The 27427-nt window shown below is 43.1% G+C and overlaps 1 protein-coding gene across 1 annotated transcript in view; it reads right to left on the bottom strand.

Annotated features, from left to right (window-relative positions):
- The window catches only part of LOC117516744 (stromal interaction molecule 1-like), a 129071-nt gene extending 101645 nt beyond the window's left edge, over positions 1-27426 (bottom strand). The window contains exon 1 of the mRNA XM_034177577.1: positions 27317-27426. The gene's annotated coding sequence lies outside the window, so the exon portion shown is untranslated. The remainder of the gene's footprint in view (positions 1-27316) is intronic.
- Position 27427: the final 1 nt, after the last annotated feature.

Raw genomic sequence — 27427 nt, 5'->3', positions numbered from 1 at the left:
ACCAGATTTGCACCTCAGATAGATATCAAGGCATGGAAGACTCCACTGACTTTTGGAGGTGATCCGGGATCTGGATTGGTGGACGTCAGAAATCTCTGATTGCTCTTGTTTCCACATAAATTCAGTATTATTCATAATAAAGATGAGATGAAGCGATCAGGAGTGCCTGCCGCTACATGAGGCTGCTAGCTGATGCGTTCACTGTGTGTTCGGACATTTTAAAGTGTCACAGAATTTTGCCTCGTTTCTGCTTAAAACTGACTTTAAGATGATTTAAGAGTTTTTTACCTTTATCATCTGATGGTACTAATTCCCATTAATCCATTTGATCACTTGGGTGTGGAGAGGTCAAACTCAGATGAGCTGCTGTGGTCCAAAATGAGGCATGTGCCAGCTGAGGCAGGCGGCCCAATTTTTTAAGGGGGGACCATTCAGTCTGCGATACTGGAACCCGTCCAGTCCAGTCGGCTCTTTCAGTCCTCATCCGTGTCTCAAGCCTGGCTTAGGACACAATTGTTTTGTCCCTTTTTCCCCCTGCTGTTCGCTGATGTGCTGAGATATTTTAATCCAGTATTTTAATTTTTCTTTGGGCCATTGTTGTGGTTCTGCTTTGGTCCAGTGTTCAGAACCAGTTTAAATATATGTGGGCTGTGTTTCCATCATGATTTGCAAATATTTTTAATTTAAGCAGACATTGAATTGCGAGAATTCCAAAGATGTCTACAAATGATGACTCATCAAAATTTTTACCATTTAAGTGATGTCGAGAAATTAAACTATTTTAAACCCACAATGGACAGGTGCCACAGTCATGGGTTCAATGCACACTTTCTACCTGTACTATTCTTTAGTGGCGCCTGGGCCCTATGTCCGTGCATGTCTCTGTGTCTGTGCAGGGCGCCGTGTCTGTGCAGGGCCCCATGCTGGGCAACCTCTCTGAGCGGCACGTCCACCTGTGGAGGCCAAACATGAATTAATCCATAAATGTATTGGGTAAGTGTACCCATTAAGCCCACCAAATCTAAGTTTCACTATTTTTCCTATATATTGACATCATTTGTAAGTGACATCATTTGTTAAAGGGCAAGATTTACCTCTCATTTGAATATTTAGTAATTAGATGATGTACAATTCAAAAGACGTAATTAAGAAATTTTAGGGAAAAAGTCAAGTCTGGAATGGGCTTAATTGGTACCACGGTACCATTTAAGCCCATGTGTGTTCCAAATAACATCATTTATTGATAAAATAAACTTGTGTAATGCAAAAATGAATGTTTAAAAACACAATTAATGCAATATATTTTATAAATAACAGTGAAATGTCTTTAAAAATTCCTTTTGAACAAGTTCCTCATCTGAACAAATGACATACATGATAAACAGACACAACACAGAACAATGAATCGGTTAATTACCTCCGCCAAGGAGGTTATGTTTTCGGTCGCGTCCGTTTGTTTGTTGGTTGGTTGGTTTGTTAACAGGATTACTCAAAAAAATCCTCAGATGGGTTTCAATGAAATTTTTACCAGGGATGTATTGTGGCCTAACTTAGAAGTCATTAAATTTTGGTAATGATCCGGAACACGATCCGGATCCAGTAATTTTTTTAAGGATTCTTTATCATTGCAGGATAGGGCCAATTTCAACATTTTTGCATCTAACTTCATGAAGACGGGTCACAAAGGCTGAACAAAAATTAAGTTACGACACAACAATAATTTAGCATTTGTTTCTCCTCATTGAATAAACTTATTAGAAAAAAAAAAAAAAACCGTGTAGTTCATGCAGTTTCTCTTTATAAATACATTTGCTGAAGATGTAAGGGTTTAACCCTCTGGGGCTGACGCTGTTGTATACGACGGCTGAGACCAAGCTTTACTAAATTATACATAACTTTTTAATGATATGAGATAGAAACGTACTTTTTTGCTGAAAAGTTAACTCCGCGGACTTTCAAGCCACCATCCACCATCTTTGTACTCCTCATAGAAGCTGTGTGATGATGAGAGCAATGTGAGTGTCCAATTGGAATTGGTTCACTGTCACATGGTTTTCCAAAATCCAGTCGTAGGGTAGATTCACCTCATGTGACACACCAAAGATTGTTTTTAGGAGTGATGTGTTACTAGTTTATTATAGTTTGCTGTGTGTTATGAATAAACGTGTGTGGAAATTATTTTCGACTTTACTTTTCCTTTCTTATTTCTGATTGTAAACCTTTATTACACTTATAAAACACAACTATAGCATATATATATATATATTGAAAGTACAAGTTGTCCTGAAAAAAAAGAGACATAAAACTTAACCCCAGAGGGTTAAACACTGAATCTGAAAACACGACGGTGGATGCGTGAAACGATGTGGAATAAGTCTCTTTGCCAAAGGGCATTCCATATGACGTCAGTGACCCTATGGCCTTGGCGGAGGTTTGCGCTCTCCGAGTGCTTCTACTTTAGTTTCATTTCAGGCACTTCAGGCAATCCAATTCAAAATAAACAGCAATATATTTATTAGATAACAGTAAACATGTCTTTAAAAAAATTAATTTATATTTACATATTAAAATTTACATTTTATCTATCTATCTATCTAGTAAAGTAGATCAGTAATTTAAAGTCACACAGTGAACTGTTACTTTTTTAAACACTTTTGACCAGAAAAATGTATTTAACTTTACTAGAGGAAATCTCTATTGAAATACATGAGGTGGGCTTCAATGGAGCACACTGGGCTTAACGGTTCCACTGTGAGGAACGCTTAAAAACACAATGCTTTCCTTTCAAAATGTAAGATATGCTCACAAAACTACGCATGGAGCCTAAATATAGTTTGCATCAAACATTACAGCAGTTACTACTGTGCACACATTCAGAAATATAGAGGATTTTCAATCACATGACCGATTAGTTATCTTCTCCATCGTGGATTACTATGCAGCTGCCGTGTGAAAGAAAATAGAGAGAATGAAAGCTTATTACGAGGTTTTAAACCCTGGAGATAAAGCTGTTTATGTGATCGATGTGTAGCAGTTGGTTCAGTGGATCCGTATGTTATACCGGATAGTGAATTTAATGACGATGTAACGGAGGTCGGTCTTGAAGTCTTGAGCGATTTCTCTCACCAGACGCTGGAAGGACAGCTTGTGGATCAGCAACTCGGTGGATTTCTGGTAGCGGCGGATCTCTCTCAGCGCCACGGTGCAGGGCCTGTAACGGTGAGGCTTCTTCACGCCTCCGGTAGCCGGAGTGCTCTTCTGGGCGGCTGTGGATTTATGGGCGGTCTGCTTGGTTCTGGCCCATATTAAAGCTTCCTTCAGATCTGCTGAGCAGGTCTCTGTGTCACTTAGAAAGCTCGTAACACTCTGCTGCTTGATGGCACAATAACTGCTGGCAGCCTGGAAAATGAGTGACCTGCCTCATTTTTATCACCTCTGTTTGAACAATCGACGACAGCACAAAAGTTGACCATTGTTGAAGCTTCTGCAATTGTTTGCCAAATGCCGTAGCGTATCACAGTGGCCACTGTGTCGTAATCCACAACGGCTGCGGGGCACAAAATCACGTGACCGATACGTCACATGAAAACCTCTATAAAGTTTTTGTCATTGAATATTAGCATGTGCTCGCTGTAATTTGCATGCATTTTGATGGGATGTACCATTTAAGCCCATCTGTAAAAAAAAAGGTAAATTTATGAAATTAATCAGCTCCACAAGAACAATTTATGATGCATTTATCTAAATATCAATGTTAAATAGATAATAAAATGCCTAATATTTGTAGCTGACAACCTTCGTTCTTGTGGCAGAGTAGCATGAACAGGGCTACGCGTGTTAGCGTGAGATCAGCTATGTTTGCTAGCTTATGAAACTCATCTTTGCATTTGAAGGGAAATTGTATCATTTGGCAAAATACTGTTTATCTATAAATCAAAATTAGTACATTTGCCTCTTATTTGACATAATATTAATGTACTTACCAAAGATGTGGCTGAAATTTGCTGAAAATGAATGAATCTGACAGTTCCAAAACACCAAAGTTTTTGGTCGCCTTCTCGTCAGGGGTCCTGAGACTGTGTACTTTGGGGCGGGGCTAACTCAACAATAGAAAATGTGATTTGTGTGCAATAAAAAAAATGTCATAAAAGTAACAAACCATTTGATTGGATGAAGCAATGATGGTAAAATATAATTGACATCAAATTTGAAAGTGGGCTTAAAGGGTACATGGGCTTAATGGGAACACTTACCCTAAATAACTTTCATCTTTTATTTCTGCATTTATTCATACTTTCATACATGTACAGGTGTTCCTTTGTCTCGCTTCATCAGCGAATCGGTCGTGATGCGCGAAGCCTCCGCACGGCTTTCCATGACAAAATCTCTTGTTAAAGTGAATCTGCCGGAAAATGGCTGATGTCCAGCTCTTGTGATAACCAGAGAAATTGCACACGACTGTCCCGGCTCCACACAGCCATCCGTTTAGAAATGATGTGGTGGTTTCTGCCTCTCGATGGCGGCTCGGAGCGCGGCGAGCCGTGCGCCATTGTGGGCCGTCCTTAAAGCTGTAGTAACACTCCTTATTCTCTGTGAAGCCCCTAAAATTTCACGAAGCCAGATAAATTTTTCGAATGGTTTCCAGCTGCCTGTCTCTAACAGTTTCTGAAAAAATTCTGATGGAAAAAACAAGCCCAAATCATTCCGCCATTTCCTCGCAATGAAACAACGACGAGAGGGGTGGACCACTGCTCACTCAAAGCCTGTCCCACAGGCGAATGACGTAACCGACAGGCTGTGGAAAAACTCACGCATGCGCACGAAAGTTCAAGCTTGGCTGACGTAAAAACATATGAATCAAATCCATATATTTTTGCATAAATAAAAGGTCGATACTTTTCTCACAGACCCTCGTACATAAATTATGAGGTGGGTGGTCCTATAAGCAGCCTGGAACTGATTGGTCCAAGCCAATGTGACCTCATCCATTTATGAATGTTTACATTATTTATTTCTTCGGGGGACAAAAACATGAATTCAGACGACATGAAAAGATAAAAGTCAAAATACTCGTCTTGAAGTCAACATAATGTCTTCAGTCATGTTCCTCCAACATCAGGCTCTTTGTTGCATCTGGTGTCAAACTTGTGGTAAATTGAGCCGTTAAAAGCGCAAGAAGAACGGTGACGTTACGTGTCCAGATTTAACTGCAGACACTGAAACTATCAGAAAGAGTCAAACGTGTTCAAGAAAAAACAAAAGTGGGTTGGAAACAAAATCTTCAGCAATGATGTCATTTTTTTACCTCCTTCATTCTTCACCTCCTTCATTTTCACTACTTTCATTCTTCACTTCCTTCATTCTTCACCTGCTTGATCCTTTACCTCCTTCATTCTTCACCTCTTTCGTCTGTGGTCTAGTGACCTTCGACTTTCTTACAGAAGAGTCAAAGCACTTCTTTCCTCCATATCTACACCTCATCCTCCTGTTGCAGTTCTACTGTTCCGTCACGTTGGACCGCCTGCTTTGAGCTGTTGTCTCGGGCTGATCCTCCTGCTACACGATTCTGTGGCAGATTCTCAGCAGCTATGAACCACCAAATGTTGAGATCACAAAGGCTGTCAAACATCTGGAGGCGAGGGAAGCTCCAGGGACCTGAGCTCCTCCAGGCGAGTGGAGATGCTGCTCTCCTGAAATTGCAAGCAATCTGAGACGGGTATCAACCCTACAAACTACAAGAAAGGACTTGTTATTCCACTCTGGAAAGAAAAGGGTGAGCACATGGGCTGTAAGAAACACATCAGTATCACGCTGCTCTCTGTGCCGGAGAAGGATCATTCTGAGCATGAGCAGGAACACCTGCTGCTTCTAATGCAAGATGCGTTTTAAAGAATTTATTTGTAAATTATGGCAGAAAATAAGTATTTGGTCAATAACAAAAATTCAACTCAGTAGTTTGTAACATAATCTTTGTTGGCAATGACAGAGGCTCAAACGTTTCCTGTAAGTCTTCACCAGGTTTGCACACACTGTAGCTGGTATTTTGGTCCATTCCTCCATGCAGATCTCCTCTAGAGCAGTGATGTTTTTGGGGCTGTCATGGGCAACATGGACTTTCAACTCCCTCCACAAATTTTCTATGGGGTTGAGGTCTGGAGGACTGGCTAGCCACTCCAGGACCATGAAATGCTTTTTACAGAGCCACTCCTTCGTTGCCTGAGCGGTGTGTTTGGGATCATTGTCATGCTGGAAGACCCAGCCATGTTGCATCTTCAATGCTCTCACTGAAGGAAGGAGGTTTTGGCTTAAAATCTCACGATACATGGCCACATTCATTCTTCCCTTAACACGGATCAGTCATCCTGCCCCCTTTGCAGAAAAACAGCCCCAAAGCATGATGTTTCCACCCCCATGTTTCACAGTTGATATGGTGTTCTTGGAATGCAACTCAGCATTCTTCTTCCTCCCAAACCACGACGAGTTGAGTTTTTACCACAAAGTTCTATTTTGGTTTCATCTGACCACATGACTCACTCATCTTTCTAAGTAGGAGAACTTGCACAATCAGGGGCTGACTAAATACTTTTTTACCCCACTGTAAATGAGATGGTGAGGACTCTTTTTCCAGGCATGTGAGATGCAAATAAAGGAAATGCTTAAAATGGTGTTGATTAAGAGGGACGTAGTTGTGGGGGTCTTGGAGGGCTTTGGCTCAAGATTTTTAGGTCTGCTAATGCTCTCCAGAAGCATTACTGAAAAAACTTTGAAGGACCTAAATAACATGGTGAGATGCTGAAGAGCTTCACTCGTTCATGTCAGCGATATATACTTATTATCATTTATGTCGTTGTTTGCCTTGTGAGTTTCTGCCCTGCCCCAGCAGGGGCGTGCTGCTGATTATTTTCCCCAAAGTAACACATGATACTGACGATGTGAAGCATCTCCTGTCGGTGTGTCATCATGATGTGTCCTGTGCCGAGAAGAAGCCACGCTGCCCAGACTTTAGTTCTATGTTTTGGTTTTCATATCCTGGTGGATTTTAATTTTCTTTCGGCTTTGTTGGTCCCACTCGCTGCTCGCATTGCCCAGGCATTTAAAACAAAAACGGTGGCTAAGGAGTGAGGATCAGCACCTCTAAATCTGAGGGCCATGGTTCTTAGCAGGATCCAATGGATTGTCTACTCCTGGTAGGGTAATAAGGTCTTGCCCTAAGTGAAGGAGTTCATGTACCTCAGGGTCTTGTCAGGAGTGAGGGGACGATGGAACATGACACTGGCCGGAGAATCTGGTGCAGCAGGGATGGTTTTGCATTCATGTTACTGTACTGTTGTGATGAATAGGGAGCTGAGCCAAAAGGTGAAGCTCTCAATCTACTGGTCAATCTTCGGTTCGTACTTTCACCTATGGTCATGAGAGTTGGGTCATGACTGAAAGAACTAGATCGCGGGTACAAGAGGCAGAAACTGGGCTTCCTCAGGAGGGTGGCTGGTGTCTCCCTTAGAGATAGGATGAGAAGTCGGTCATCCGTGGGGAGCTTGGAATAGAGTCGCTGCTCCTTCACGTTGAAAGGAGCCAGCTGAGGTGGTTCGGGCATCTGGTAAGGATGCCCCCCTGGGCGCCTCCCTAGGGAGATGTTCCAGCGGATGTGTGACTGAGTCATAGACTGAAAATGCGTCTCGGATTCAAAGTAAGTAGCACGTTACATTGCCGAACTGGGCACTACGCAGAATGTTGTCTAAGTGTGAAAATAACGTAAAGAAGTAAGAATATCTTATTCTAGGCCATGGTGCCCTGCCAGTTTTTTCTCTGGAATCTAATTTGACTTTTGTTGCCATTGCGGTGTCTCTGCCCATTTCAATCAATATTTTGTTGAAACTTCACATCCTGAGTAGTCTTCAAAATTTACATACTACCCTACGTCAATCAATCAATCAATCAATTTTTTTATATAACGCCAAATCACAACAAAACAGTTGCCCCAAGGTGCTTTATATTGTAAGGCCAGGCCATACAATAATTATGTAAAACCCCAACGGTCAAAACGCAACTGTGAGCAAGCACTGGCTACAGTGGAAGGAAAACTCCCTTTTAACAGGAAGAAACCTCCAGCAGAACCAGGCTCAGGGAGGGCAGTCTCTCTGCTGGGACTGGTTGGGGCTGAAGGAGGAGAACCAGGAAAAAGACATGCTGTGGAGGGGAGCAGAGATCGATCACTAATGATTAAATGCAGAGTGGTGCATACAGAGCAAAAAAGAGGAAGAAACCATGCATCATGGGAACCCCCCAGCAGTCTATGTCTATAGCAGCATAACTAAGGGATGGTTCAGGTCACCTGATCCAGCCCTAACTATAAGCTTTAGCAAAAAGGAAAGTTTTAAGCCAATCTTAAAAGTAGAGAGGGTGTCTGTCTCCCTGATCTGAATGAGCTGGTTTCCCAACAGGAGAGGAGCCTGAAGCTGACGGCTCTGCCTCCCATTTATACTCTTACAAACCCTAGGAACTACAAGTAAGCCTGCAGTCCTGAGAGCGAAGTGCCTCTATGGGGTGATATGGTACTACGAGGGTCCCTAAGATAAGATGGGACCTGATTATTCAAAACCTTATAAGTAAGAAGAGAATTTTAAATTCTCTTCTAGAATTAACAGGAAGCCAATGAAGAGAGGCCAATATGGGTGAGATATGCTCTCTCCTTCTAGTCCCCCCGCCAGTACTCTAGCTGCAGCATTTTGAATAACATGAAGGCTTTTTAGGGAACTTTAGGACAACCTGATAATAATGCCATTACAATAGTCCAGCCTAGAGGAAATAAATGCATGAATTAGTTTTCAGCATCACTCTGAGGACAAGACCTGATTTTAGAGATATTGCGTAAATGCAAAAAAGCAGTCCTACATATTGTTTAATATGCGCTTTGAATGACATATCCTGATCAAAAATGACTCCAAGATTTCTCACAGTATTACTAGAGGTCAGGGTAATGCCATCCAGAGTAAGGATCTGGTTAGACACCCATGTTTCTAAGATTTTGTGGGGCAAGTACAATAACTTCAGTTTTATCTGAATTTAAAAGCAGGAATATTAGAGGTCATCCATGTCTTTATGTCTGTAAGAACAATCCTGCAGTTTAGCTAATTGGTGTGTGTCCTCTGGCTTTCATGGATAGATAAAGCTGGGTATCATCTGCGTAACAATGAAAATTTAAGCAATACCGTCTAATAATACTGCCTAAGGGAAGCATGTATAAAGTGAATAAAATTGGTCCTAGCACACAACCTTGTGGAACTCCATAATTAACTTTAGTCTGTGAAGAAGATTCCCCATTTACATGAACAAATTGTAATCTATTAGACAAATATGATTCAAACCACCGCAGCGCAGTGCCTTTAATACCTATGGCATGCTCTAATCTCTGTAATAAAATTTTATGGTCAACAGTATCAAAAGCAGCACTGAGGTCTAACAGAACAAGCACGAGATGAGTCCACTGTCCGAGGCCATAAGAAGATCATTTGTAACCTTCACTAATGCTGTTTCTGTTGTGAAGGTGTCGTAGCACGGACCCACAACAGGGGGCGCAATGAACGGAATGACTAAACCAAAGGTAACAATTTAATGTTGTGACACTACACAACGAAAAGACACAGAAAATATGCACAGTCAATTAGCACCAGGTGACGTGTGGCAGGCTCGAAGATAGGAGACCCCCCCCCGACGAGAGAAGCCGTACTCCACACGGCTTCCACCACCAACGGTCTGAAGAACACCGGAGCCGCCAAGTCCCGAGTCCCCAGGTGGCCTCTGTTCCCGGCTGTCGACCCTGGTACTGCTGGCAGAAAGGAAAAACAGGATGTGTGAGTGTGAGTCCGCACACTCAGTAATACACAGTCCAACACTGATGGGAGGGAGCACCTCCACCTCCAATCATACACTCAAGCAGCTCCTGTCAGTCACTTATCTGGAGGGAGTGGGAGGCGAAGACGTGGCGGTTCCCACAACACGCCACTCCAACAAAACTGTCCCACAGGAATAAACGGCTGCAAACAGAGATCAAAACGTGGATTAATCCAAATACTGCAGAGACGGATTACCTCAGGAATGGTAGTCGATTTCTCGGCGAGGAGGTGGAGTTGCAGTCCGGCTTTTATGGTGGTGATGATGATGAACGAGTGACAGCTGGGGCAGGGGATGAATGACAGCTGTCACTTCTTCTAGGTCTGGCGCCCTCTCGTGCTTGGAGCCCGCACTCCAAGCAGGGCGCCCTCTGGTGGTGGTGGGCCAGCAGTACCTCCTCTTCAGCGGCCCACACAACAGTTTCTGTGCTATGATGAATTCTAAAACCTGACTGAAACTCTTCAAATAGACCATTCCTCTGCAGATGATCAGTTAGCTGTTTTACAACTACCCTTTCAAGAATTTTTGAGAGAAAAGGAAGGTTGGAGAATTGCCTATAATTAGCTAAGATAGCTGGGTCAAGTGATGGATTTTTAAGTAATGGTTTAATTACTGCCACCTTAAAAGCCTGTGGTACATAGCCAACTAACAAAGATAGATTGATCATATTTAAGATCGAAGCATTAAATAATGGTAGGGCTTCCTTGAGCAGCCTGGTAGGAATGGGGAAAGAGTCTAACCAAATACCGGCATCACTGAAAGCAGCCAAAGATAACGATACGTCTTTGGGATGGTTATGACTAATTTTTTCTCTAATAGTTAAAATTTTGTTAGCAAAGAAAGTCATGAAGTCATTACTAGTTAAAGTTAATGGAATACTCAGCTCAATAGAGCTCTGACTCTTTGTCAGCCTGGCTACAGTGCTGAAAAGAAACCTGGGGTTGTTCTTATTTTCTTCAATTAGTGATGAGTAGAAAGATGTCCTAGCTTTACGGAGGGCTTTTTTATAGAGCAACAGACTCTTTTTCCAGGCTAAGTGAAGATCTTCTAAATTAGTGAGACGCCATTTCCTCTCCAACTTACGGGTTATCTGCTTTAAGCTACGAGTTTGTGAGTTATACCACGGAGTCAGGCACTTCTGATTTAAAGCTCTCTTTTTCAGAGGAGCTACAGCATCCAAAGTTGTCTTCAATGAGGATGTAAAACTATTGACGAGATACTCTATCTCACTTACAGAGTTTAGGTAGCTACTCTGCACTGTGTTGGTATATGGCATTAGAGAACATAAAGAAGGAATCATATCCTTAAACCTAGTTACAGCGCTTTCTGAAAGACTTCTAGTGTAATGAAACTTATTCCCTACTGCTGGGTAGTCCATCAGAGTAAATGTAAATGTTATTAAGAAATGATCAGACAGAAGGGAGTTTTCAGGGAATACTGTTAAGTCTTCTATTTCCATACCATAAGTCAGAACAAGATCTAAGATATGATTAAAGTGGTGGGTGGACTCATTTACTTTTTGAGCAAAGCCAATAGAGTCTAATAATAGATTAAATGCAGTGTTGAGGCTGTCATTCTCAGCATCTGTGTGGATGTTAAAATCGCCCACTATAATTATCTTATCTGAGCTAAGCACTAAGTCAGACAAAAGTTCTGAAATTCACAGAGAAACTCACAGTAACGACCAGGTGGACGATAGATAATAACAAATAAAACTGGTTTTTGGGACTTCCAATTTGGATGGACAAGACTAAGAGTCAAGCTTTCAAATGAATTAAAGCTCTGTCTGGGTTTTTGATTAATTAATAAGCTGGAATGGAAGATTGCTGCTAATCCTCCGCCCCGGCCCGTGCTACGAGCATTCTGACAGTTAGTGTGACTCGGGGGTGTTGACTCATTTAAACTAACATATTCATCCTGCTGTAACCAGGTTTCTGTAAGGCAGAATAAATCAATATGTTGATCAATTATTATATCATTTCCAACAGGGACTTAGAAGAGAGACCTAATGTTTAATAGACCACATTTAACTGTTTTAGTCTGTGGTGCAGTTGAAGGTGCTATATTATTTTTTCTTTTTGAATTTTATGCTTAAATAGATTTTTGCTGGTTATTGGTAGTCTGGGAGCAGGCACCGTCTCTACAGGGATGGGGTAATGAGGGGATGGCAGGGGGAGAGAAGCTGCATAGAGGTGTGTAAGACTACAACTCTGCTTCCTGGTCCCAACCCTGGATAGTCACGGTTTGGAGGATTTAAGAAAATTGGCCAGATTTCTAGAAATGAGAGCTGCTCCATCCAAAGTGGGATGAATGCCGTCTCTCCTAACAAGACCAGGTTTTCCCCAGAAGCTTTGCCAATTATCTATGAAGCCCACCTCATTTTTTGGACACCACTCAGACAGCCAGCAATTCAAGGAGAACATGCAGCTAAACATGTCACTCCCGGTCTGATTGGGGAGGGGCCCAGAGAAAACTACAGAGTCCGACATTGTTTTTGCAAAGTTACACACCGATTCAATGTTAATTTTAGTGACCTCCGATTGGCGTAACCGGGTGTCATTACTGCCGACGTGAATTACAATCTTACCAAATTTACGCTTAGCCTTAGCCAGCAGTTTCAAATTTCCTTCAATGTCGCCTGCTCTGGCCCCCGGAAGACAATTGACTATGGTTGCTGGTGTCGCTAACTTCACATTTCTCAAAACAGAGTCGCCAATAACCAGAGTTTGATCCTCGGCGGGTGTGTCGTCGAGTGGGGAAAAACGGTTAGAAATGTGAACGGGTTGGCGGTGTACACGGGGCTTCTGTTTAGGGCTACGCTTCCTCCTCACAGTCACCCAGTCGGCCTGCTTTCCCGGCTGCTCGGGATCTGCCAGGGGGTAACTAACGGCGGCTAAGCTACCTTGGTCCGCACCGACTACAAGGGCCTGGCTAGCTGTAGAATTTTCCACGGTGCGGAGCCGAGTCTCCAATTCGCCCAGCCTGGCCTCCAAAGCTACGAATAAGCTACACTTATTACAAGTACCGTTACTGCTAAAGGAGGCCGAGGAATAACTAAACATTTCACACCCAGAGCAGAAAAGTGCGGGAGAGACAGGAGAAGCCGCCATGCTAAATCGGCTAAGAGCTAGTAGCTACGCTAAGCTAGCGGATTCCTAAAAACACGCAAAGTGAATAATGTGTAAATAATTTAGAGGTGATTCAGCAGAAGGAGTGCTTTAGTTAAGGCACGTAAAGATTACACTGGGAAACAAATCATAATCTAGATAACTAGATCAATCTAACTGCGCAGATTAAACAGCTAACAGATACAGAAAAACACCGCTGTGCTCCGGAACAGGAAGTGATACAATACCGCAGTGAGAGCCAACCACCATCAATGTTCGGTCTGAGGCTTTACCTTCATTATACTAATGATAAATAAATAAACGCTGTGAGCATGTTACATCAGTCAGATGAACGTCTGCAAATACTGACTATGGGCATCCTCAGTTTTTCTGGACAACACTGAATTACTCCACGAGCGAGGACCCCCCCCATGTGCCCCCCAAAAAAAGGTAGGCTGGATGTTATTGAGCCTTGACCAGTCTTTCAAAGCACTTCAAAGCGCCCCCTAATCTCGTTGTACTATGCAGACTGTGTTTGCTGTGTATAATGACAATAAAGGCTTTCTATTCTATTCTATTCTATCACAATGGGAGTGAGTGCTATGGGCCGGTAGTCATTCAGGGTTGTTGCTGGAGATTTCTTGGGTAGCGGTATGATGGTGGTGGCTTTGAAGCATTCTGGTATGATGGCCTGGCTCAGAGAGATGTTGAAGATATCTGTGAGAACATCTGTGAGTGAGTCAGCACAGTCTCTAAGCACACCCCAGGTATATTGTCAGGGCCGGCATCCTTCCTGGGTTCGTGTCCGTTACTGACTGAACGCCTTGCCATAGGCGTCTGGGGTCTTTTGTGTCAGTGAAGTGTGATTGGACTTTCTGTCCATAGGCACGCTTGGCTGCTCTCATGCCCCGATTCAAGTTGGCCCTTGCTGATCTGAGGGCTTCCTTGTCTCCAGACTTGAAAGCAGTGTTCCGTGCTCTCGGGAGCTCATACACCTCCCTGGTGAACCAGGGTTTGTCATTTGCTCTTGTGGTGATGTGTTTTATGACAGTCACATCTTCCCTGCATATGGATATGTAGCCTATCAGACTCAGTGTATTCCGTTATGTTGACATGCTGGTTGGAAGTGGTGGCTTCTCTGAAAACATTCCATTCTGTGCGATCAAAACAGTCTTGTAGTGCTGAGGTGGCCCCCTCTGGCCAAATTCTAATCTGTTTCACAGAAGGTTTGCACCTCGTTAGCAGTGGTCTGTAGGCTGGAATGAGCCTGATGATGATGATGTGATCTGAGGTGATGAGGTGATCTGAGTTTCCCTGGTGGAGGTGGGGAACAGCTCTGTATGCCTGCTTAACATTAGTATACGAGGTCTGTTAGAAAACTATTGGACCTTTTTATTTTTTTCAAAAACCTGATGGATTTGACGTGTGCTTGCATGAGCCAACCTTGAACCTTCGTGCGCATGCGTGATTTTTTTCACACCTGTCGGTTGCATCATTTGCTTGTAAGCAGCCTTTGTGTGAGGATCAATCAATCAATCAACTTTTTTCTTGTATAGCGCCAAATCACAACAAACAGTTGCCCCAAGGCGCTCCACATTGCAAGGCAAGGCCATACAATAATTATGAAACACAGTCTACGTCTAAAGCAACATAACCAAGGGATGGTCCAGGGTCACCCGATCCAGCCCTAACTATAAGCCTTAGCGAAAAGGAAAGTTTTAAGCCTAATCTTAAAAGTAGAGAGGGTATCTGTCTCCCTGATCTGAATTGGGAGCTGGTTCCACAGGAGAGGAGCCTGAAAGGATGTGTGGAGTCTCTCGTTTTTTCTTTGCAAGGAAATGGCGGAACAACTGGATCAGTGCGACTTCATCAAATTTTGCCAGAAACTGGGCGACAGCCAGGTGGAAACCATTCGGATTATTCAGACGGCTTTTGGTGACGATCCTCTGGGCATCACACAGATTAAGGAGCGTTACAATCGGTTTAAAGACGTCCGCACAACGGTGGAGGGCACGCCGCGCTCCAGGCGGCCATCAACATGCTGAAACGACCGGATCATTTCCAAAGTGAACGCTGTGGTGATGTGGGACCATCGTGTGACTATCCGAGAAATTGAGGAAGAGGTGGACATCAGCACTTTTTCGGCACATTCCACTGTGAAAGAAGATTTTGCCATGAAAAGAGTGGCGGCGAAATTCATCCGCACGAAGCTGATGGCGCAGCAACAGTGCCTCCATGATGAAGCCTCACAGGACATGTTGTGGCATGTCCACCTCGTCCACAATTTCTCGGATAGTCACATGACTGAAAAGCCACCGAAAGCCATCTGAATAATCCGAATGGTTTCCACCATGCGCACGAAGGTTCAAGGTTGGCTCATTCAAGCACACGTGATTCAAATCCATTAGGTTTTTGAAAAAATAAAAAGGTCCGATACTTTTCTAACAGACCTCGTACACCTGGTCAAGAATGTTTTCTCCCCTTGTTGCAAAATCCACAAAAGTATTGATGTGGATTCTGATACAGACTTACCGGTTCACATTTGATGTATTACTCCGCGCCCTGACCGCTGTTGGAGTGTCGCTGCCTCACGGTAAGCCTCGACGACCAAATTACTTACAGAAAAATAAACCGTGCAAGCGATGGAATTGGATTAGAATGGTAATAACTCCGTTGTGTCTGATGATTTGCGGACGTCCATGCTGTTATACAGTCGCAAAGATCCGTTTTACCTGCTCCGCTAACACATCGCCAGTAAAACTCCTTTTTAAAGCTCAGTTTGCGACCGTATAACCAGCATGAACGTCCGCAAATCATCAGACACAACAGGGTTATTCCCTAATTCTTCAGTTTTAGCTATGTAGCGAGTCTCGCTGTACGGGTGCGTCTTTTTGGTCATTCAGTCGATGGCGCCACTGTCTGCAGAATACCATTGTCATGGAAACGATCCTGCAGCCTCGTGTGTCTTCAGAGTCTCGGGTCGTGTCAACATCAGCCACAAAGTTTCTGCATCTGTCAAATGTGTCAATCATTTGTTCGTTAAGAAATGTGAAACGACTTCCTGTGAATTCTGACAATAAAAAAGAGGAATAAAAATGACTCAGATGGGGATCTGACCCCAAACAGTTTCTGCTGCCTTTACAGATGTTTCATTTCAACACAAAACCAGTTTTTTTTTTTTTTGGTTGGTTGGTTTTTTTTTTGGGTAGGTTACAAAAGCTTCACATTATGACACTGAACCTGTTACAGAAACTAAAAAACCCCTAAAAACACCTGTTTTCCCCAATCATCAGAGTTAAAAACAAATGAATCCTTTTGTAATTTTTTTTATTAGCATTTCATGTTAAATATATACATAACATACTGTAACCACTGTGTGTTCATCATCCTCATACTATCAACATAAATGTACATTCATTTTAAAAGCACACATACCTCTACACAAAATGCTGTAAAGCAATATTAGAGAAAAACAACAACAATAACAAAAAAAACAACCCAAGCAGAACCGAAACAATTAGGGAATAGATTGCTGTTATAACTTTACTAATTATCTAAGAAAACAAAATCAAGCCTATGAGATGTTACATAGTGGATCCATTTTCCCAGTATGAGGTAAACTGTTCCAATTTGTAGTTGATACATGCTGTTATCTTTTCCATATTGTAAATGTCCATTGTAATGTTCATCCATTCAGTTAAAGTCGGCCTTTCCTGTAATAACCATTTCCTGGTTAATACCTTTTTCTCTGCGACCAACAAAATATTTAATAAATATTTGTCATTTTTTAAGTTTCTGAGGTAAATTTCCAAAATATAATCTTCATCTCGAGAGGCATTACATCTTTAAAAATGTCTTGTAGAGCCATGTGTATTTCTCTCCAGAAGTCCTTGATAACCGGGCAGTCCCAAAAGATGTGGTGGTGGTTTGCCTGTTGATTACCACAGTTTTTCCAACATATCAATCAATCAATTTTTTTTATATAGCGCCAAATCACAACAAACAGGTGCCCCAAGGCGCTTTATATTGTAAGGCAAGGCCATACAATAATTATGTAAAACCCCAACGGTCAAAACGACCCCCTGTGAGCAAGCACATATAGGGGGTTCCATCATAGTGAGATTTCTGAACGAGTGTAATAAATATCTTATCAGATTTTTCCAGCTGAATTCCCTCCAAATCTGTGAACTAGTACATTTCCAATTAGATATCCACATTGTCCTCAGATATACTTATTCCTCCTTCTTGCTCCCATTTTTCTTTAATGTATGTAGTTGACTGTGTTTTAAGATTGAATAAGCCTTTCTATGCACATGATATAATTCTACCATTGATATCAGAGTTATATGCTTTCCTAAACATTTCTACAAAACTCACCTTTGTTTCTGAGATATTTTTCATTTTCATATTAATATAGTGTCGTATCTGCAGATAGCGGTACAAATCCTGTTTTTCTAAAAGGTATCTTTCTTTAATTGTATCAAAACTAAGCATTGTTCCCCCTTGTAAATATTTCTAATGATTGTGTGTTTTCGTTGTATTTTTGTTGTATTAATTGTTTGCTTGATTGCCATCCAGGACCTCAGGTGGGTTCACGGTGTCATCCCAGACTGGACTTTCTGTCTGGGGACAAGGTGGTGGTCAAGTGGTTAGTGCGGAAGGTTCCAGGTTTAAACCCCACTCCTCCCCATTTTTACATATAACTTAATTCGGTGTAAAACCTGTGCCAAATTCAACACACAGAACCCAAGTGAAGACAAGCGAGCAGCCGAAGGGACGGGCCCTTACATTTGAACTCTGATGATGCAGATTCTGTTGTAGTCAGTCATATTTGTTGTACTCTATTGTATTGTTTTACTCTATTGTAGTCTGTGCTCTGTTGTACTCAGTTGTCATCTGTTGCAGTCTGTTGCCATCAGTTGTAGTCTGCTGGAGTCAGTTGTAGTCTGTTGCAGTCAGTTATAGTCTGCTGTCGGTTGTAGTCAGTCATAGTCAGTTGTAGTCTGTTGTCATCTGATGTAGTCAGTCGTAGTCAGCTGTAGTCTGTCATAGTCTGTTGTCATCTGTTGTAGTTTGTTGGAGTCTGTTATAGTCAGTCATATTTTGTTGTACTCTATTGTAGTCTGTTGTCATTCAGTCTGTTGTAGTCTGTTGTCAGTTGTATCTGTTGCAGTCAGTTGTGGGTCTGCTGTCATCGGTTGTAGTCAGTCGTAGTCAGTTTTAGTCTGTTGCAGTCTGTCGTAGTCAGTTGCAGTCTGTTGTCATCTGTTTAGTCTGTCATAGTCTGTTGCAGTCTGTTATCTGTGGTAGTCAGTCGTAGTCAGTCATAGTCAGTTGTAGTCTGTTATCATCTGTTGTAGTCAGTCGTAGTCAGTCATAGTCAGTTGTAGTCTGTTATCATCTGTTGTAGTCAGTCGTAGTCAGTCATAGTCAGTTGTAGTCTGTTATCATCTGTTGTAGTCAGTCATAGTCAGTTGTAGTCGTTATCACTGTTGTAGTCAGTCGTAGTCAGTCATAGTCAGTTGTAGTCTGTCATAGTCTGTTGCAGTCTGTTGTCATCTGTTGTAGTCTGTTGCAGTCTGTCATAGTCTGTTGTCATCTGTTGTAGTCATAGTCTGTTGTAATCTGTTGTAGTCTGTCGTACTCTGTTGCAGTCTGTTGTAATCTGTTGTAGTCTGTCGTACTCTGTTGCAGTCTGTTGTAATCTGTTGTAGTCTGCCGTAGTCTGTTGTAGTCTGTCGTAGTCTGTTGCAGTCTGTTGTCATCTGTTGTAGTGTGTTGTAGTCAGTCGTAGTTTGTTGTCATCTGCCGTAGTCTGTGTCACCTGTTGCCGTCTTTGTCATCTGTTGTAGACTGTTGTAGTCGTTGTCATCTATTGTGGTCAGTCGTAGTCAGTTGTAGAGTGTTGCAGCCTGTTGTCATTTGTTGTAGGACTGGAAACTTTAAATTGTCCATAGGTGTGTGTGTTGTGTCCCGTGACAGACTGATCTGGATCCAGATCACCTCCAAAATTCAGTGAGGTCTTCAGTGGCCTAATATCGTCTGTGGAAAGAATCTGTGAAGTAGTTTTGACGTAATCCTTCAAAACTTATTGGGATACGTCGTGTTTACAAACACTGACATTAAATCTAACCATGAACATTCACATAGTCGGCAAGAACACCCTTACCAAAAAGTAGTATATGCAAGTATGTTTCAAGTATACTTCTAGTTTACTTTTTATACTTATCAGTACTATTTTTTGGTAAGGGCACGTGTAAATAGATACCAGGAAAGAGAGAAAGCGCGGCATCTTGGAGTTCAGGAACCGATTCGGAGGTACCAGTTCACTGTAAGCAGCCCGTTAAAGTCCCATGGTACCAGTTCTCTGTAAGTGGATCATTAAAGTCCTATGGTACCAGTTCTCTGTCAGTGGCCCACTAAAGTCCCATGTTACCAGTTCTCTGTAAGTGACCCGTGAAAGTCCTGTGGTACCAGTTCTCTGTCAGTGGCCCGTTAAAATCCCGTGGTACCTGTTCTCTGTCAGTAGCCCGTTAAAGTCCTGTGGTACCAGTTCTATCAGTGGCCAGTTAAAGTCCTGTGGTACCAGTTCTCTGTCAGTGGCCCGTTAAAGTCCAGTGGTACCAGTTCTGTCAGTGGCCTGTTAAAGTCCAGTGGTACCAGTTCTGTCAGTGGCCTGTTAAAGTCCTGTGGTACCAGTTCTGTCAGTGGCCTGTTAAGGTCCCGTGGTACCAGTTCTCTGTCAGTGGCCCGTTTAAGTCCAGTGGTACCAGTTCTGTCAGTTGCTTGTTAAAGTCCTGTGGTACCAGTTCGGTCAGTGGCCTGTTAAAGTCCCATGGTACCAGTTCTCTGTCAGTGGCCCTTTAAAGTCCTGTGGTACCAGTTCTCTGTCAGTGGCCCCGTCAAATTCCTGTGATACCAGTTCTTTGTAAGTGACCCGTGAAACTCCTGTGGTACCAGTTCTCTGTCAGTGGCCCGTCAAATTCCTGTGGTACCAGTTCTCTGTAAGTGACCCATGAAAGTGCTGTGGTACCAGTTCTCTGTCAGTGGCCCTTTAAATCCTGCCAGTTCTCTGTCAGTGGCCCGTTAAAGTCCTGTTTTACCAGTTCTGTCAGTGGCCTGTTAAAGTTTTGCGGTACCAGTTCTCTTTAGGTGGCCCGTTAAAAGTCCTGCGGTACCAGTTCAGTCCTGTGGTACCAGTTCTTTATCAGTGTCCCATTAAGTCCTGCTGTACCAGTTCAGTCCTGTGGTACCAGTTCAGTCCTGTGGTACTAGTTCTCTGTCAGTGTCCTGTTAAAGTCCTGTGGTACCAGTTCAGTCCTGTGGTACCAGTTCTCTGTCAGTGGCCCAATAAAGTCCTGTGGTACCAGTTCACTCCTGTGGTACCAGTTCTCTGTCAGTGGCCTGTTAAAGTCCTGTGGTACCAGTTCTGTCAGTGGCTTGTTAAAGTCCCGTGGTACCAGTTCTGTCTGTGGCCTGTTAAAGTTCCATGGTACCAGTTCTCTGTCGGTGGCCCGTTAAAGTCCAGTGATTCCAGTTCTCTGTCAGTGGCCCATTAAAATCCCGTGGTACCAGTTCTGTCAGTTGCCTGTTAAAGTCCCGTGGTACCAGTTCTCTGTCAGTGGCCCTTTAAAGTCCCGTGGTACCAGTTCTCTGTCAGTGGCCCCGTCAAATTGCTGTGGTACCAGTTCTCTGTAAGTGACCCGCGAAAGTCCTGTGGTACCAGTTCTCTTTCAGTGGCCCTGTCAAATTCCTGTGGTACTAGTTCTCTGTAAGTGACGCAGGAAAGTCCTGTGGTACCAGTTCTCTGTCAGTGGCCCTTTGAATCCTGCCAGTTCTCTGTCAGTGGCCCGTTAAAGTCTTGTGGTACCAGTTCTCTTTCAGTGGCCCGTTAGAAGTGCTGCAGTACCAGTTCAGTCCTGTGGTACCAGTTCTCTGTCAGTGGTGCGTTAAAGTCCTGCGGTACCTGTTCAGTCCTGTGGTACCAGTTCTCTGTCAGTGGTGCGTTAAAGTCCTGCGGTACCAGTTCAGTCCTGTGGTACCAGTTCTCTGTCAGTAACCTGTTAAAGTCCTGTGATACCAGTTCAGTCCTGTGGTACCAGTTCTCTGTTAGTAACCTGTTAAAGTCGTGTGGTACCAGTTCAGTCCTGTGGTACCAGGTTAAGAGGGCCCTGGTTGGGGCTGAAGTTTTAACTATGCTAATGCTCCCCAGAGGCTGTCTGTGCCCTCTGGACTCAGAGGACACAGACAGACATGGCCTGTGGACGTCCAGTGCCTGTTCCTCGTCATGGTCCGTCTCAGGTGAGGACCATCGTCTGGGTCTGATCTTCGTTCGATACCCTACAGGGATGAAAAACCTTTGGATTTGTTTCTGGGTGAGCAGAAACCATCCCTATTTGTTCGTTGCATGCTGTCTTGTCTTTACTGAGCCACTTCTGAGGTTGTTGCATGTAATCATCAGTGATACATTTTGTGATACTTGGCTTCACAAGCAAACAAATCACGTCTTCTGATCCTGGTCAATAGCTTTTTGTCCTGTTTCCGCTCTTCCACCTGTTGCACTGACCTTTCTCCATCAGCCACGAAACTCCTCATACCTTGGGTGGTCCATGCACCTTTTACTTTGATTGCCTTAAGACTTTGTGATCTGCAAAAGATGCAATCTGGTTTGAAGAGGACTTTGTCACTTTCAGCTGATGATCTTCGACTGGCTCGTGAAGTCCTTGCAGCAGCTCTACTCTTTACATCGTCTGCATGTGTAAGCTGATTCAGACTCACTGTGAATCGTTTGTAACATTCCATGTGGTAGCCATGATGCAATTCAAACTTATCAGGAATGAGCCTACATGTGTCCTCCATACAGTGGGCAGATTGTGGTGGCTCAAGTCATCTCCTCCTTCGTAATTTGTGTAGCTGGTCATACTGTATTTGTCAGATGTCTCTGAGAACAGTTTGATCTGTCCATACTTGAGCCTTGGACATGAACAACACAGACAGGTTCCAGCTTCTCCTGAGATCTATCCTGCTTCCATTTGGATGGTGGTTCCTTAGTACCTGGTGATGCCATAACTGGAATATTGGAGTGACCGATCAGCTACAATACCCGGAACAACATGTAAAGAATTGTTAGTAACTGAATATGGATATTATTTTTGGGAAAAGTATGTCAGTTTCTTAAATAATTAGTGTAACTTAGTTAGGTTTAGTATATAAGAATCATTTACCGCAGTTGAATTATGGTTTATTGACCTGCAGAGCTTTTGACATAATTATACACCAACGTGTTTCATCATGAGCAATGCCAGATATACGAGGTCTGTAGAAAAGTATCCGACCTTTTTTTTTTTTCAAAAACCATATGAATTTGAATCACGTGTGATTGCGTCAGACAAGCTTGAAGCCTCGTGCGCATCGCTGAGTTTTTTCATGCCTGTCGGTTGCGTCATTCGCCTGTGAGCAGTCTTTGAGTGAGGTGTGGTCCACCCCTCTCGTCTATTTTTTATTGCGAATAAATGTCTGAACGATTTAGAGCTTTGCTGCATCAATTTTTTCCAGAAACTGTGAGAGACCTCCAGGTGGACACCGTTCGAAAATTAATATGGCTTTCAGGGACGATTTTATGGGGATTAAACAGATTACGGGGTGTTACTGCCGCTTTAAGGATGGCCCACAACTGCTGAGAGCGCGGCACCCCCAGCCCCCATCAACAGGCTGACACCCCGCTGGAACAACCAGATCATTTCCAACGTGAAGGTTTTGTTGATCCGGGACCTCGTCTGACTTTCACAAAAAGGCAGAAGATGTGGACATCAGCACTTTTTCCGGCACATTCCACCGTTACAGGAGTTTTTTTCATGGAAAGAAAAGCAGAGGGATGCACCAAGGCTCCGTTCATTACGTAGACAAAACCACCTCGGTGTTGGTCTCTCAGGACAGCTTTCAGGTGGATTTCAGACGGATTCCGTTGCTTTCCAGTTGTGATTATCCGATTGTGATTGTGCATGAGCTGGACATGTTCTGGCAATGAACAGCTCCGTGGCGCGTCCCTCCGCTTTTCTTTCCATGAAAAAAACTCCTGTAATGGTGGAATGTACCGAAAAAGTGCTGATGTCCACATCTTCTGCCTTTTTGTGAAAGTCAGACGAGGTCCCGGATCAACAAACCTTCACGTTGGAAATGATCTGGTTGTTCCAGCGGGGTGTCAGCCTGTTGATGGGGGCTTGGGGCGCCGCGCTCTCAGCAGTTGTGGGCCGTCCTTAAAGCAGCAGTAAACCCCGTAATCTGTTTAATCCCCATAAAATCGTCCCTGAAAGCCATATTAATTTTTCGAACGGTGTCCACCTGGAGGTCTCTCACAGTTTCTGGAAAAAACTGATGCAGCAAAGCTCCAAATCGTTCAGACATTTTCGCAATAAAAATAGACGGGAGGGGGCCACACCTCACTCAAAGCCTGCTCACAAGCGAATGACGCAACCGACAGGCATGAAAAAACTCACGCTTGCGCAGGAGGGTTCAAGTTGTCTGACGCAATCACACGTGATTCAAATCCATATGGTTTTTGAAAAAAATAAAAAGGTCGGATATTTTCTAACAGACCTCGTATGTCATATGGTTTTACAAGTTGAACTTCAGTTTCACTACGGTACACCGGTTTAATTGAACAAAATGATACTATTAGTGATTGTTATTGCTAATATCAAGATGTATTGATACTCTTCATATGTTACTGAGCAATGTGATATGTGATATGTGTAGACTGAGTAAAAACTGAGTGAATAATGATATGTATGGAACAGCGAAAGGTTTGTACACAAGCGTGGTGCGTAAACACAAATTTCAGAGTGTTTTCTACAACCTTTTTCAGTTAGAATGAAGAATTATTTTCCTTTTATTATAGATTGTGCCATAATTTTGTGCCGTTGTGACCTGCAAAGCTTTTCAAATAATTTTAGAAGCCAACGTGCTTCATGATGAGTGATAGCAGATATTCATATGATATTACAAATCGGATTTCAGTTTCACAACGGTACACCATTTCAGTCGGTCAAATGATGCTAAAAGTTAGTTTTATTGCTAATATCACATTGTATTTATACTCTAGAGATGTCCATGAACAATTTGATATGTCATATGTATGGACTGAGTGACATTTGAGTGGATTATAATGTGCACCAAAATAACGAATGGTTTGTACACGAACATGGAGTGAAAACGTGAACTTGACAGTAGTATTAAAAATGATACCAAAACTACTATTGCAAATGAGTTTACAGACTGTTACCTTCTCATTTGTTACTGTGGACATGCAAGGCCTTCAGAAGAAATAGGTTTGGCTTTACTGTGGGGGGGGTTATATCTGGCCCCTGGAGTAATAATTAAATAAATGCTGAGATTTTATGACGTCATTGTTGTGTGGGCCGCCAGAAGAGGAGGTACTGCTGGCCCACCCCAGAGGGCGCCCTGCCTAAAGTGCGGGCTTCAGGCACGAGAGGGCGCTGCTGCCACAGACACAACTGGGTGACAGCTGTCACACATCAACTCATGACAGCTGTCACCCATCTTCATTTCATCACTCCATAAAAGCCGGATGTCATCTCCACCTCGCTGCCGAGATATCATCTACCTGTGAAGGTACTTTTCTCTGCTGACCTAAATCACTGAATAATAACCTGAACTTCTTTGCAGCTGTATTCCTGTGGCGTTTCATTATCTGTGGATTGGCGTTTGGTGTGAACAGCGACAGCTTCGCTTCACACCCATACCAGATTAAGTGGTTAGACAGGAGCTGCACGAGTGGTGATTAGAGGTGGAGGGACTTTCCACCTTCTGACTGTTTTTGTTACTGGGTGTGCACACACCCACATCTCACTGTTTGTGCTCCTTGCCAGCAGTACCAGATCCGACAGTCAGGGACGGTGATCACCTGGGAATTCGGGACTTGGCGGCTCCAGTATTCTCCGGTTTCTGTGGTGGTGGAGCTCGTGTGGTTCTGGCTCTTCTTGGGACAGACGCTTCTATCCTCGATCGTGCCCACACGTCACCTTGGTGTATTGACTGCTGTCATCATCATCATCATCCATTTTATTTATATAGCACCAAATCACAACAAACAGTTGTCCCAAGGCGCTTTATATTGTAAGGCAAAAGCCATACAATAATTACGTAAAAACCCCAACGGTCAAAACGATCCCCTGTGAGCAAGCACTTGGCGACAGTGGGAAGGAAGAACTCCCTTTTAACAGGAAGAAACCTCCAGCAGAACCAGGCTCAGGGAGGGGCAGTCTTCTGCTGGGACTGGTTGGGGCTGAGGGAGAGAACCAAGAAAAAGACATGCTGTGGAAGAGAGCAGAGATCAATCACTAATGATTAAATGCAGAGTGGTGCATACAGAGCAAAAGGAGAAAGAACACTCAGTGCATCATGGGAACCCCCAGCAGTCTAAGTCTATAGCAGCATAACTAAGGGATGGTTCAGGGTCACCTGATCCAGCCCTAACTATAAGCTTTAGCAAAAAGGAAAGTTTTAAGCCTAATCTTAAAAGTAGAGAGGGTGTCTGTCTCCCTGATCTGAATTGGGAGCTGGTTCCACAGGAGAGCCTGAAAGCTGAAGGCTCTGCCTCCCATTCTACTCTTACAAACCCTAGGAACTACAAGTAAGCCTGCAGTCTGAGAGCGAAGCGCTCTATTGGGGTGATATGGTACTATGAGGTCCCTAAGATAAGATGGGACCTGATTATTCAAAACCTTATAAGTAAGAAGAAGAATTTTAAATCTATTCTAGAATTAACAGGAAGCCAATGAAGAGAGGCCAATATGGGTGAGATATGCTCTCTCCTTCTAGTCCCCTCAGTACTCTAGCTGCAGCATTTTGAATTAACTGAAGGCTTTTAAGGGAACTTTTAGGACAACCTGATAATGAATTACAATAGTCCAGCCTAGAGGAAATAAATGCATGAATTAGTTTTTCAGCATCACTCTGAGACAAGACCTTTCTAATTTGAGATATTGCGTAAATGCAAAAAAGCAGTCCTACATATTTGTTTAATATGCGCTTTGAATGACATATCCTGATCAAAAATGACTCCAAGATTTCTCACAGTATTACTAGGGTCAGGGTAATGCCATCCAGAGTAAGGATCTGGTTAGACACCATGTTTCTAAGATTTGTGGGGCCAAGTACAATAACTTCAGTTATTTACTATCAGATTCTGTGATTGTCTGTATAATCGTTGTGCACATTCACAACATTAAAACTGTTACCTTTTGGCTCATCTATTGACCGTTCATTTGCGCCCCCTGTTGTGGGTCCATGTCACTACACTTTCCCAACAGTCATTGGCGGATGTAGTAATTTCGTGGACGGGTTCTACATCATCACTGACATCAGAGATGTCATAACGCGGAGGAAAAACACAGAAGTTTCACACTAGTGCGCCGCTGATTCTCATTACCGTAAGTTCTCATGTAAGCCCTCACTCTGAAAAATTTCAACACTGACAGCAAGCCAAGAACCCGTGCTTTCCAACAGTGTGCTATATGTTGCATATATTACGGTAAAGTGCGTTCGGTGACTTTTGAAACGAGGGAAAAGTATGAAAAAGAGCGCAAAAGTGACAGAAAAGTACAGAGACAGACAGCAAACATAAATGTAGTAATTTCTGAGGAAAAGGCAGGGTGTTAGTGTCATTTGTGAAGGTGTGTGTGCGTGTTTGTGTGTGTGTGCAGTTTTTTTAAGTGTGGCGCACAGCATTGTTCGCAAGCCCCCCCGCCCTTCTTGTTTTTCTGTACCAGAGCCACCCATCCTCAGCGCTCTGGGACCTCCCACTTTACAAATGAAGCACTGCCTCAGCACTGCCACGAGATGCGCTTTGTTTACGTCCATGTGAGAAGAACGTGAGCCAGTGAAATTGCAACATGGGTAACCCTGTCACTCTGGCACGTCGAAAACACAAAACGTGACGACTAAAATTATAGTATCGAGTTCGCAAAAAAATAGTGAATGATTTTGTTATATAAAAAAATGCTAAATATTGGTAGGGACTATTTTGCCATCCCAAAATATTGGTTGTGACTTGTCCCTATGGTCCATATGCAAACCTACGCCCCTGTGTGCACTTGTGACGACTGACGTGTGATTAAATTTATTTAGCTAAAATTTAACACGCAAAACAAAAAATATTCACATTAAAATACACGGACAAAAAAAACCTCAATAAAAACAAACGCAAGATGAAAAAACAAAACATGATTTAAATTAGAACTGGCGGTAGGTTTAAGATGAAAATAATTCACTAATTAAACTTTCGTTGACAAACTCACCGGGAACTCTGAACCCAGTCCGTGATCTTTGGCTCGGTTCGGCCCGGTGTCCCCACAGAGACGGAAAAACCTCCGAACTTCCTCAAAGTGGCTCCGCAGCTTCCTCCAACC

The sequence above is a fragment of the Thalassophryne amazonica genome, chromosome 9 (assembly GCF_902500255.1).
Source record: "Thalassophryne amazonica chromosome 9, fThaAma1.1, whole genome shotgun sequence".
In the NCBI taxonomy this organism is placed as follows: domain Eukaryota; kingdom Metazoa; phylum Chordata; class Actinopteri; order Batrachoidiformes; family Batrachoididae; genus Thalassophryne; species Thalassophryne amazonica.
This window is presented reverse-complemented; position numbering and strand designations above follow the sequence as displayed.